Here is a 13965-nt window from a genome sequence, read left to right as displayed (position 1 = left end):
ATTTTTTAAAATATTAGAAACATTATTTGAATCTTTTCAAACGTTAAGGTTTATTTGCCTTTAGAAACAGACTTTAAAAGTATAAATGATTTTTTTAATTTTTCTTTATGAATTGACTTGGTTAATTTGATTAAACAAAGTGGTGTTCTCTCAAACTTTGAGAGTTAATCAGAAATAAAGTTTTCATCTCCAAACCTACCGTGGTTGAACTTGGAGAAGATGCTTTTTTCCGGTTTCGACCAAAAAAATCATTTTATATGGTGTTTTTTAGTTTTTGGAAATAATATTTTTTTTTGATAATTGGAGGAAGAACGAGCTTGTGAAAAAACTACATTTTCAACAAATTACTGTTCAGAACTTGTACTATTTGGAGCAAATTACTCTAAGGTCCCTCATGTTTGTCATAATTCACAGTTTGGTACCCCTTATTTAAAAATCAAACAATTTGGTACCTCAGTTTTGATTTTTTAAATTATAAGACCCTTCTGTTAGTTCCGTTAATAATTGGTACCTCAATTTTAATTATATAAACGATATGATACCTCCGTTTTAATTATATAAACGATTTGGTACCTCATTTTCAAACGGTTTGATACCTCACGTTTCATCCGTTAACGATTTGGTACCAACATTTAATAGAAGAGTCTTATAGTTTATAAAATTAAAACTGAGGTATCAAATCGTTTGATTTTTAAATAAGGGGTACCGAACTGTAGATTATAACAAATATAAGGAGTCTTAAAGTAATTTGCTCTATTATTTGAGTTATAGGTTTTTGGTGTTTTTGAAAATATCATTTATAATATAAAATTGATACTCTTTTTATGCATCAAAAAGTGAAGTATTTAAATTATTATTTATGGCGGTGTAGTCACCCTAAGTGAAATTAAGATTTTTCTGGTAGAATAATAGCGGTAGAAAAATGGATCACCGCTTTTTATCTCATCTATCTTTGACTTGACTCTCCTCTGTCCTTATATAAACACCACTGCACTTCAGATCTATTTTCATCACTTGAAAACAAAGCTAATTCATTCAACGATGGCGGCTTTGAAAAGAGAAGCAATGTTCAGTTTGTGCATGATATTAATGGCTATAGTGTTGTCTGTTTATTCAACAGCCATGGTAGAAGCTTCCGGTGAACCGAACCTCTGTAACCTGGCTAAATCCGCCACTCCCGGGACGAACTGCAATATAAATTGCTTCCGGTACGACCCAGTATGCGGAGCTAACGGCGTGACCTACGGCTGTGGCTGTGCTGAAGCTAGTTGCTATGGCGTTCGAGTTGTCAAGTTAGGCGAATGTTAATACGCAATCTTGCTGCTGCGTTTTGTTCGTCTCTCTGCTTTTAGTTTTTACCTTCTTTTGTTGAAATAATGAATGTTAAGATCTTAAATGATACAGTATTAAAGATTATTTTAGGTGAATTCCATGACAGTATCTGAACTTTTACTTTCGGTCCTCATATTTAAATTTTATTAGCCGAGTCTCTACACTATAAATTTATTCACTCATGGATCTCTTAGTTTACTACCAAAAGTCAGGACTATGCATTAAAAATATGAAATTGTGTTAAAATTAAACTATAACAAATTGGTGGGAATACATGGGATGTGGGGCTTGTGCGCGATGTTTTTAATGCAGCAGATGTTGATAATATTCTTGCTACTCCTACTAGTTGCCGCAATATTGAAGACGGGTGGAAATGGATCTATGAGTCGAAAGGTAACTTCTCGGTTCGTAGTTGTTATAGGTTGTTGAGAGGTGACATCGAAGAACCGGCTAATGAAGTCTGGAACAGAATTTGGAAAATGGCGGTTCCTCTCCATATTCGCAATTTTGTTTGGAGAACGTGTTCAGGGTTTTTTCCAACTTCAGAAGCTTTGGCTAGAAGAAAGGTTTTTGTTAATGATCAATGCCATGTGTGTAATGCAGGCGTGGATAATCCGGGTCACATCTTCTTCTCGTGTGTTGTGGCTTCGGATTGTTGGCAGCTTTTGCGTGTTCCGGCTATGGCAGAGGGAGCTGAGTTTATAGATTGGGTATCGACGTGGTTCAATCAGTTGACGGACGACGACGTGGCGCTGGCAGCTTATGTTTGCTGGTTTTTATGGTTGAACAGAAACTCTTGGGTTTGGAGCAAGAAAGGGAGGGGAGCAGAAGATATTTTCATGCAAGCCTGTTCTCACTTGGCTGCGTGGAAAATTAGCAAATGTGCAGAAGGGCAGCTCAAGATGTCAGTCCCAGTTCTGGGTGATGGGGCTGAGAAGTGGGTACCGCCGGCAGAGGGATGGCTGAAGGTAAACGTGGATGCTGCTGTTTTTAGCAGCGGTGGAGGCATTGGGTTAGGGATTGTAATGCGTGACTGGAAGGGGAGCATTGTTCAGGCGAGGCTCGTCAAAGTTCTGGGCTGTTGCTCGGCGAGGGAGGCAGAAATCATTGGAATCAGAGAGGCTCTCTCTTGGCTAAAAGGTTTCGAGAAGATCATTATCAAAGCGGATGCGATGCAAGTCATTCTGGAGATTCGTAACCCGAGTCTTGTTGATTCAGATGTTTTAATTGGTGATTGTATTTATTTAGCGAAGCAGTTATGTAATGTTTTATTTGTTTTTGTGAGACGTTCTGCGAATCAGGCAACGCATAATCTAGCGTAAAATGCCCGTTCCATTTCAGGACATCAGGAATGGTACTGTCACTTTCCTGAATACCTCACATCTGTAACTGCTTTGGATCTTTAATGAAAGTCCGTTGATTCTAAAAAAAAACAAATTGTATATATAAACATTTTAATATATTATTTAATTTTTATCTTCATAATACTTAAACTATCAAACACAAGGTGTGTATTACTTTTATAGTTGGAGATTAATGCATAAATGCATAAGTTAATATAGATAAGACACTACAACAAAAATAGTCTATTGTGACATTGATTAAATGTTACTTAAGGTTAAAAAAATGTCGTATAAAGTCTATACCAACATTTTTTACAAACGTCATTAAAATGTTACATTTGTCGGTGTCGTTATGTGTTAACTGACATTTAACGCAAATGTTTGTAGCCATTTATAGTAACATTTTAAAGTATTAATTGTGACATTTATAATATATTATTAGAATACAATTGTAATAATATTTCTAAAGTATTGCAATATTAATTCATTAGTATTGGCTATAATAGTTTTTGCAACATTTAACATTACTTTTAAAACATATATTGCTGCAATGTTATCATATTTTGTGTACTATGATAATTTTCGTAGTAATCTTTTCTTTCTTTATTTCAAATATTATTCATCACACAACTCATTCATAAATATAAAAATAAAAATAAAATATGTCAATCAATAGGATAAATATTTAATATAATAAATTAATCATGGTTTATTTATTTTGACATACATTTTTACAAAATAAAAAAAATTACAATGAAAAAAGAAAAGCATGTATTGAATTCTATTCAGTAGAACTCAAAATTGAGTAAGAGTTGTTATCTACTATTTTCCTCCTTTAAAATATGATCGTCTCTCATTTTTAGTTTAATTGAAGTTATTCTTTAAGAAATTTCTTCAATTGTCTTCTGATGAATTTTTTGATCGTCTTCGATCCTAATATTTTAAAAATAAAAACAATTTTAAGAGACAGCAAAAATTAATAAAAATAAGAGATTAAGTATTAAATTCCAATAAAACTAAATTTATGGAAAATAAAAATATTAAACTCATAAATACTTACCGAGTTACCTGACAACAGAAAAATTAGATTCTAAAAAAAAAGAATGCTTATTCTAAATAATCAAATTGATTTCTATTATGTTGTTGATCAGTGTTTCAATAATATTAAATCATGTTGCAGAATCACCCTCCTACAAAACAAATTTAAAGAAATTGATTGAGGTTTGATACTTTAACGAACCTATGCAGATATTCACAGAACTTGTTTGGTTAAAAACACTTAACCACGTGATTTAAAAGTAATAATCTGGGAGCTACGAACTCAAGCGAGATTAATACCAAATCTATATTCATCGTCCAACATTTAACTAATCCTTTCTTCATTACTTTAGCAACAAAATAGTATTTGATAAAAAAAACTAATTTCGATGGCAGCTTTGAAAAGAGGAGCTATGTTCATGATAATGATTGTGCTCTTCTTTATTTATTCGACAGCCATGCCACAACCAGACCTCTGTAAGCTGCCCACATCCGCCACTCCCGGAAGGAACTGCGGTGCTATAAGGTGCATCCGGTACGACCCAGTATGCGGACTTGATGGTCGGACCTATGTCTGTGGCTGCCCTGAAGCTAATTGCTATGCCGTTCGAGTTGTCAAGCGAAGCGTATGTTAAATTTTTATGTTCATGATAATTATTTTCTAATGTTGAAAGTAATTAATGAATTAAATCTTTGGGTTTCCAGATTATGTAAATCATCAATTATTTATATATTCATGCAGATTACATTACAGATTATTTTAGGCAAAATCCATAAGGGTTTTACTATTTGCCGCCCCATTTTATTTAGCACCGCCCCTACAAAAGATATTTTCGCCCTTCTAGCAACACCAAAACCTAAAAGTTCACAACTCATTCAAATAAATACGTAAAAAGTTGATTAAAATAACGGACAATAATTACAATTCGTCGGATAATGATTATCGACGTTCGGTAATAAATATTTCCGGCTTTTTCAAAAAACAAAATGTTTTTTTTTTATTTTTCAAATTTTTCCGGAAACGTCCCAGTCCTCGTTGAAGTCCCTCCAAGAGAGACATTCTCCATAAGGAGGGACGTTGAAATCACCTCCATGAGGAGGGACGTCCCACTGGGACGTTTCCGGAAAATTTAAAAAATAAAAATAAAAAATAATTTTTTTTTCGGAAAAGTCGAAAAAATTTATTTCCAAACGTCGATAATTATTACCCGACGAATTGTAAACGTAATTATTTATGTTGTGCAGGTTCATTTAGAAAATTTGGGTGGTGACAAAATTGATTTCAGCGATCGTTTTTTTTAGTCATAGATTCTGATTCAGCCGTACGAAAAATATTAAACCATACTACTAATATTATGTAATATTAAATCGATTAAGTTTTTAAAATAACTAAAATTACAAAAAAAAATTAATTCTATTTTTTTTTTAACAAAAAAACCCGGCTGCGACGTTTCTGGTCGCAGCCGGAAACAGTCCCTTGAGGGGGGACAACCACGTAAAATATGATTTTAGTTTGAATAAATTTGAGAGGTTTTAATTTTGTATAAAAATAGGAAAAAGGACAAAAGGGTAAAGTGTGAGGGCGGTAGATAGTAAAAAGAGGCGGTATTTAATAATCCAAATCCATAACCGAGCATCTCAACTTTTACTTTTTTTTTCTTTCTTTCTAGTTTTTATTGTTAGGAGTAATATTTAACTCTTCAACAAAAAATACAAAAGCTGCAGATAACGCAATACAATTATTAAAATGTTTTTTTTTATATTTTAAATAAATACAAGTAAAGCAATAGGTTAAAAATCACCATGGCCTCTGACTTTTAGGGGTCCTATCATTAAGCTCTCTGATGTTTAAAAACGATTACTAAATTTCATGAGAACAAAAATACCATTGACACTGTCTGTTTTGGTCAACTGACATTCTAAAAAAATTGGCGGCGTCACGTCAGCAGCTACATCACCAAATTATCTTAAAAATTTAAACACTCAAAATATCTCAAAATTTAATTTAAAAAAAAAATTTACATAATCCAACCCAATCTAACTAAGCCAATTAAATTTAATCAAACCACTTCACTTCTAACTGCCATTAGGGATGTCAATGGGGCGGGGTGGGGACGGGGAAGCCATCCCCATCTCCATCCCCGCGTCTATGGGGAATCCCCATCCACATCCTCATTTAATTAATGGGGATAAAATCATCTCCTTCCCCATGGATTCTCCATCTCCATGGTGATCAATGTTTCCCGTACAATTAAATATAATTTATAAATAATTTTATTATTTTCATAAGATATTTAAAAAAAATTAATTATAGAAAATACTATTATCTTTTATAATATTATATATTTATAATTAAATAGAAACTAATAAAAAAAATTAAGTTAAATTATTTAAAATTATAAATAGCATACTAAAACTTATATTATAATATAAATATGCATAAATATAAATCGGGTCTCCATGGGACGGGGATGGAGATCCCCATGGGGTGGGGACTATACTCTCCGTCTCCTCCCTATCTCCGTGGTTGGGGAATGTTTTTTCCCCATCCTCATACCCATGGGGATAATTGGTGGGGATTCCCCGCCCCATTAGTGGCGGATTCCCATGGAGAACGGGGAATATCCTCCCCATTGCCATCCCTAACTACCATCCACCCCCACCGGCCGCCGCCTCCACGGACGAAATTTTTTCTAGTCGTGTTTTTGATCTGTTCTTCAACAAAGAACAGACCTGGACTGTTCTTCAACGAAGAGTTCTTCGTTGAAGAACTAATCAAAAAGACGTCTGAAAACAAATTTCGGTTGTGGCGATGGCTGCGGGGGATGGTGGAATTCACATAACCCAACCCAATCTAACTAAACCAATTAAATCTAAACAAACCACATCACTCCTAACTGCCATCCACCCCCACCGGCCGCACGGACGAACTTTTTTCTAGTCGTGTTTTTGAAATGTTCTTCAACAAAGAACAGACCTGGATCTGTTCTTCAACGAAGAGTTCTTCGTTGAAGAACTAATCAAAAAGACGTCTGAAAAAAATTCCGGTTGTGGCGGTGGCGGCGGAGGGTGGTTGTGTCCGGAAAACGGTTGGGTGGTGGGTGGCAGTTATGGTGAAGCAGTTTGGTTGGATTTCATTGGGTTAGGTTGGTTAGGTGAATTTTTTTTATTTTTTTGTAATTAAATTTAGGGGCCTTTGAGTGTTTTTTTAGAACGTTAGTTGGCAATTAATCGCAAGTGTACGATATCGCGCAAGTAATATAACTTGCAAGACCAAGTATCGATCCCACAGAGACAATGGACTTAATTACTAATTTCAAATATTCTTTAATCGGCTAGTTAGAAAAATCAATAGGATTTTGTAATTTAATTAAACTAATATAAACTAAAAACAAATAATAAAATTTGATATAAAACATTAAGATTAAAAGTTCAACGATTGATAATCCCAAATAAATAAGTAAAATTATGGAATAGGATTTCTTAGTGATTTTATCGCGAATCGAGCTATTCTAAAGCACCGAATCCCGCCCTCTCAAGCCTCAAAGATCCGAATAAAATCACAACCTAATTAACTAACCAATTATTAACTCGCTCTCACGATATTAAAACTGAATTAAATAATCAAATAATAATTATGAAGCAAACTCAATGACTACCTAAATTACAACCCGCTCTCACGGCGTTTTTCTCTAAGTTCTTAATTATCCATGTCTATTTAATTAACAATCTCTCAATTAGTTAACTAAACACAAAATCATGAACTAAGTAGCTAATTTAATCCAAGCAATAAGATTAATAATTAAGACACGAATTAACACTAATCCATCCAATTCAAGTAAATACCAATTTATAAGTTCATATCAACCCTTGAACAAGGGTTTTAGTTACTCATATTAAAACTGAAACAAAACAAGAAGGATGATGAAGAAGAAAGCATAATTAAACAATAAATACCGGAGTTGTCAATTTCGGAAAGAATCGTCTTGATTAAGCTTGAAATCTTCAACAATCGTCTTGCAGAAACTAATTCTAAACTACTTATAAACTGCTAGAAAAAACTAGACTAAAAAGCTATTTAATGAAACCTAAATTATAACTACTCTAATCTAATGTCTAATTTATTGATTGATTTCTAACTAATGCTATTATAATGCCTTTATATAGTGGAGGTAGTCCATGAATAATAAAATAACTCCAAATACAAGTCGGAATTGGATTAGGAGTTGCGTTGAAGTTGAAATAGGAGAAGAATCCAATTCGAACACTGATTCAGCCCTTTTTCTCATGTCTCGTTCGAGAAAATGCATGTCTCGTTCGAGACATGACTTAATTTGAAGTTTCGATGCTTTTTTCGTTCGAAAAACCACTCTCTCTGAGCAAAATTCAAAGGTCTCGTTCGAGACATTAAATTCTCGTTCGAGACCCAATTCCAACTGCACAACTGCTAACTTCAAAACTTCATAACGCGGTGTAGAAAACTCCAAATGAGTCGGTTCTTGAACCGCTGGAAAGCTTAGGATGTCTACTTTATTTCTTATGAAGAACATAAAGTCATTTGAAGTCATTAACTGCTCCAAAAGTGTCAATAAATGCGTCGGGGTCAGATTTTCATGTGTGCAAATGTGCTTTCTTCATTCCCAATCTTCACGACCTCGATCTAATCCACGATTTATACTCTTTATTGCTCAAAACGCTCCATAATCACTAAATAATCCTTGAAACACTAACACACACCATAAAGCATAAAAATACTAAATAATGTATGAATAATACGATAAAAGCGATTAAAGATGCGTAGAAACGACTCGAAATATAGGAGTAATTTTATTCCTATCAACATCCTCACACTTACCCTTTGCTTGTCCTCAAGTAAGAAATAAATCTTACTCTACAAAACATGTTAGAAAACTTGGCACAATCTTAACAAAATAAATCAATAATAGAAATCCCCGGAACCTATGAACAATATAAAAACAAAACTTCTAAAACCGACAACTAAATAACGATGCAAACAAATAACAAATATAACTCATCAACATAACTCAACACAACAATGGTTACTAACTCATTAGAACAAGGTCAAATTGAATCACACTTAAGTTTCACTATCACTTGCGGGACATGGAAAATAATCAATTTCTCACTTTAGGCGAATCATAGCACAAATTAGTAAAAACCGAGCTAATGGCATCAATATATGAACAAGTAGGGTATGTAACAAAGAAAATCTCACAAGTGAAAACATGAATACTCACCATAAGCTTGCTCATAGTCCCGGACTCCGCTACTTGATTCGGTAGTCAACAAAAATCATATGGTCTTTTATGGGGTTGTAACGTGGCTAAGGTAAAAGGGTAGGTAAAAAGGATAAAATAAAGGCTAAATATCAAATTAATAAACTATTTATTACTACTATTAACTTCTAGGTTGATCTAACTCCGCTTTTGCGTTTATATGAACTCATAACTTTCTTTTTTTTGAATTACGCTTTACTCATTGCTTTTTGCAATCTCAGAATTTTTCTTCTTTTTGAGATTTTTGCTTGCAAATTTTTATCTATATATTTTTTCTTTCAATCTTTTTCAAGGCGCAAACATTATCTTTTAAGCATAATGTAGTTCACTTTTTCTTTTCACTAATCTCGAGTTATTAATCACCTATATTCATCATAGTCATAACAAATAATATATCAAGTCGATAAGGTAAACAAAAGAGGTAAAATATAGAACGGTAAATGGTAAAATATGGTAAAAACAATAAAAAAAAGTTTAAGGCTCAAATTAGTGTAATCTAGGGGATAAAGGGTAGTCTATTTAAGTGGTCTAAAAGAAAGGTTATACCTAATTGCCATAATCATCTAATTGTTGAAAACTCAATCGTGTAACTTTAAACGGACACCGAGCAAGTTCTAGGAATAAAACATGAAATCAACACTCACAACAAGGAAATTAAGCTCAAAACTCTCAAAACTATGTAGTGTTATGCCATAAACTTAATTCCTACAAAAATTATGCTACTTATGCCAAAAGTTTAAAAACGACTATAAAAATAAACAATCGACATGTCATGCATCCGCATCAAGTTAATCAATTATGTTTCAACAATTTGAACAAGTTTAAATTTTAAATTCACCCTTATTTCATCGGATTATGTCAACGAATTATTAAATCATTAAGCAAGCATCACTTATCAATTGTGGAATTAAGAAGCCGGTTTATACATTCATTGATTTGGGGAAATCTAAAAATTCCTCATGTTAAAAGATAACACCAAATCAACTAACACTTTTTTCATAATTGAAAGACAAAGATTTAAAGCAATACAAGGCATTAAAATAAACTACAAATACCCTAAAACACCCTAATACTATCTACTAAAACACAAAAACACAAGAAAAACAACAATACTAAAAAAAACACAAACTAAACCTAAGAAAACATAAATAAACAAACAATAATAAATAAATAAAAATCCTAACTAAACGATATGTTTTTCCCCATTCTCACACTATTTCATGCAATGTCCTCAGTGTAAAGAAATAAAAAAATTAAAAAACATGAGTGTAAGATGAAAGAAAAATAATACCTCTTGGGGTCGCCTCCCAAGTGCGCTTTAGTTAGAGTCTAAAGCTAGACTCTTCGCGTAAGGTTGCTAAAAATAAAACCTAACATGAGGAAGCCGTCTTGGTAGCATCTTCTCCCTTTTTTTCCTTGTTGGCTCCTTTAAATAAAACTTGGATGATATAGAGTATGCTTGTACTCTATAGTAGGGAACATGAGGAGTATGAAACATATTCATATGTTTAGTATTATTTCCATCATACTCGGAATCAAACCCTTCTAAGAATGGATCTTTGAAATCAAAGGTTTTATTAAATTCCTCGTAGAGTACCGTAATACCAAATTGCTCTCCACTTTCATTATTTAAGCTCATGGATGTTGTAACTGGGTGGAAAATCGGAGTTTCAAGTTCGCCATCCTCACACTGTTCTTTTTCGACCTCTACATGTACCTTTGTTGGATGATGTCCAACTAAAGCATTGACATATGGAATTTCAGCCATCTCATCCTCACTATTGATCGGCACATCGTCAACTTTAACCACCTCCGTAACATGCGGATTGTCAAGTGATTTTCCGCTTCGAAGCTCAATCGCTTTTACTTGCTCTTTTAGATTTGATTCCGTTGTAGATGGTAGACCACCTTGAGCTCTATTTTGAATCAAAATAGCCAATTGAGAAATTTGCGTCTCAAGACGGTGGTTGACGGCGGCTTGATTTTGGAAAGCGGTTCTCATCTCCTCAATTAATTCGTCAATCTTGCTTCCTTCATCCACATTCCAATTTTGCTGAAAATCCGGTGATTGTTGTGGTTCATTGTCAAAGTTGGAATTGAAATCTCATTCGTTTTGATATGGGTGATAACTTGAATTAAAGTTCAAATTTTCATCGAAGTTCTCCCAAATATCGTTCCAACCATAAGTTTCACTAGCTTGCCATTGATCACCCATATAATTGGCATGTCCATTCCAATCTGGATAGAGTGCATGACACTCAGCTCGAATATGACCAAAATCCCCACAAATTTCACAGTTATACTGAACATATTGGTATTGCATATAATTTTGATTCCATGTCATTACTCTTTTCAGAATAAGTACACCAAAAAAAGAGAGGATAAACCAATAAATACCAAATTTCCTGCACACCCAAAAACAAGAACACTGTTGAGAAAAAAGCGCAACTTGTAATAATCCGGAAGTCGGAATCGATCCCACGAAGAGTGAATCTAGAGCGATTGATGAGAATGAAATTTAGTTGCGATTCAATTCGTTTAGCACAATAAACAATCGTATTTGAATTCAAGTATCAATTTAACAATAGCAATTAACTAAAACAAAACTTTCAATTAACGATTAATCAACAATTCTAGAAGACTAAAGCGCTTAAACAATTACGGATAACTCAATTAATAAAGGGGTTTGGAGGTCGAAACTACGCTTAGGTCAAGAAATCAATGGTTCGGGTCTAGGGCTTCAACAAGTGAACCGAGCGTTCCTAAAGCATAACTCCCGCTCTCTCGAGCCTCAAGGAGTTATAAAATCACAAACAAGCCAACTAACCAAGCCTAATCCACTCTCGTGGCACTAAACACGATTAACAAGCCAATTGGCGATTAACAATCCACTCTAAGGTTTCCTAATTTCTAACCCACTCTCATGGTGTCATTAATTAGGATCCTAATTGATCTATCCAATTAATTAACCTCCTCTCAAAGTGTTAACCAACCTAGAATCATGCTTTAGGTAGCTAATCTAAAACAAGCATTAGGGAAATCAATTAGAACAACAACAATAAGCCCACACCCTAACCCAAATCATACATCTCTAAACTTCATTTCAACCCCCAAACAAGGGGATTTAGCCAACCATGGCTAAATCAACAATCATCAAGCAATAAGAACAATAAGTCATTGAGAGATAGATTTAATTACCTTTGTAGAAACCCAAGCCAATAACATTCAATAAGATAATACTTCAATAATAAATGAGAATAAATCTTCAATAGAAAAAACTTAAGTATTCAACATTGGAAGAAAATATGAAAATCTGAAAATTCTATTGAAGAAGGAAAGAACTAAACTTAGAGATTTCTAAAATTAGGAGAAGATTCAAAAGTACAATAATAGAATAAAGTCTAGGGAAATCCTCTATACCTAAAATAGAGATAAGGATGTTTTTATAGTACTTACAAAAGAGGGAAAAAGACAAACATTCATTTACACATGTGTTGGGCCATTAATAAAGCCTTGTTGCATCTTGAAATAAGATTTCCCCATTCCAGCAAGCCCAAGCTCGAATAGAGCTCCTTGGGCTAAATGAGGAGCCCGATTCGAGCTGCCATTTTCTGCTCCGGATCTCGATCTTCAAACCTTCGTAACTTGGTGTAGAAATGTCCGATTGAGTCGATTCTTGAACCGTTGGAAATCTTAGGACGTCTACTTTAACTTTCATGAAGATCACGAGTTCATTTGAGGCTTCTAGCTAGTCCAAATTGGTCAATTAGTGCCCAGGGGTCAGCTTTTCAGATTTGCAAATGAGCTTCCGCATCGCTTTTGTCGTCTTTTCCAACTTTTGCACCAAAATGCTTCCGCAATGCTCCTAAGTACCTGAAATACTAAAACACGTAATAAGGCATTCGAAATACCATAAGACCGTGATAAAACGTTAATAAAGCATGCGGAAACGACACTAAAGATAGGAGTAAAATACTCCTATCAAACACCTCACGTAAAATCCAAGAATCATAAAGTATAAAAACTAAAATTAAATAAAACTAACTCAATCTAAAAATAAGATACTTTTAATTAATTTAATCGCAATTGCTCCCCGGCAACGGCGCCAAAAACTTGTTGGCAATTAATCGCAAGTGTACGATATCGCGCAAGTAATATAACTTGGAAGACTAAGTATCAATCCCACAGAGACAATGGACTTAATCACTAATTTCAAATATTCTTTAATCGGCTAGTTAGAAAAATCAATAGGGTTTTGTAATTTAATTAAACTAATATAAACATAAAACAAATAATAAAATATGATTTAAAACAATAAGATTAAAAGCTCAAGGATTGATAATCCCAAATAAATAAGTGAAATTATGGAATAGGATTTCTTAGTGATTTTATCGCGAATCGAGCTATTCTAAAGCACCGAATCTCGCCCTCTTAAGCCTCAAAGATCCGAATAAAATCACAACCTAATTAACTAACCAATTATTAACTCGCTCTCACGATATTAAAACTGAATTAAATAATCAAATAATAATTATGAAGCAAACTCAATGACTACCTAAATTCCAACCCGCTCTCACGGCGTTTTTCTCTAAGTTCTTAATCATCCATGTCTATTTAATTAACAATCTCTCAATTAGTTAACTAAACACAAAATCATAAACTAATTAGCTAATTTAATCCAAGCAATAAGATTAATAATTAAGACACGAATTAACACTAATCCATCCAATCCAAGTAATTACTAATTTATAAGTTCATATCAACCCTTAAACAAGGGTTTTAGTTACTCATATTAAAACTGAAACAAAACAAGAAGGATGATGAAGAAGAAAGCATAATTAAACAATAAATACCGGAGTTGTCAATTTCGGAAAGCATCGTCTTGATTAAGCTTGAAATCTTCAACAATCGTCTTGCAGAAACTAATTATAAACTACTTATAAACTGCTCGAAAA

The sequence above is a fragment of the Mercurialis annua genome, linkage group LG6, assembly GCF_937616625.2.
Source record: "Mercurialis annua linkage group LG6, ddMerAnnu1.2, whole genome shotgun sequence".
Classification (NCBI taxonomy): domain Eukaryota; kingdom Viridiplantae; phylum Streptophyta; class Magnoliopsida; order Malpighiales; family Euphorbiaceae; genus Mercurialis; species Mercurialis annua.
Note: the sequence above shows the minus strand (reverse complement) of the source record.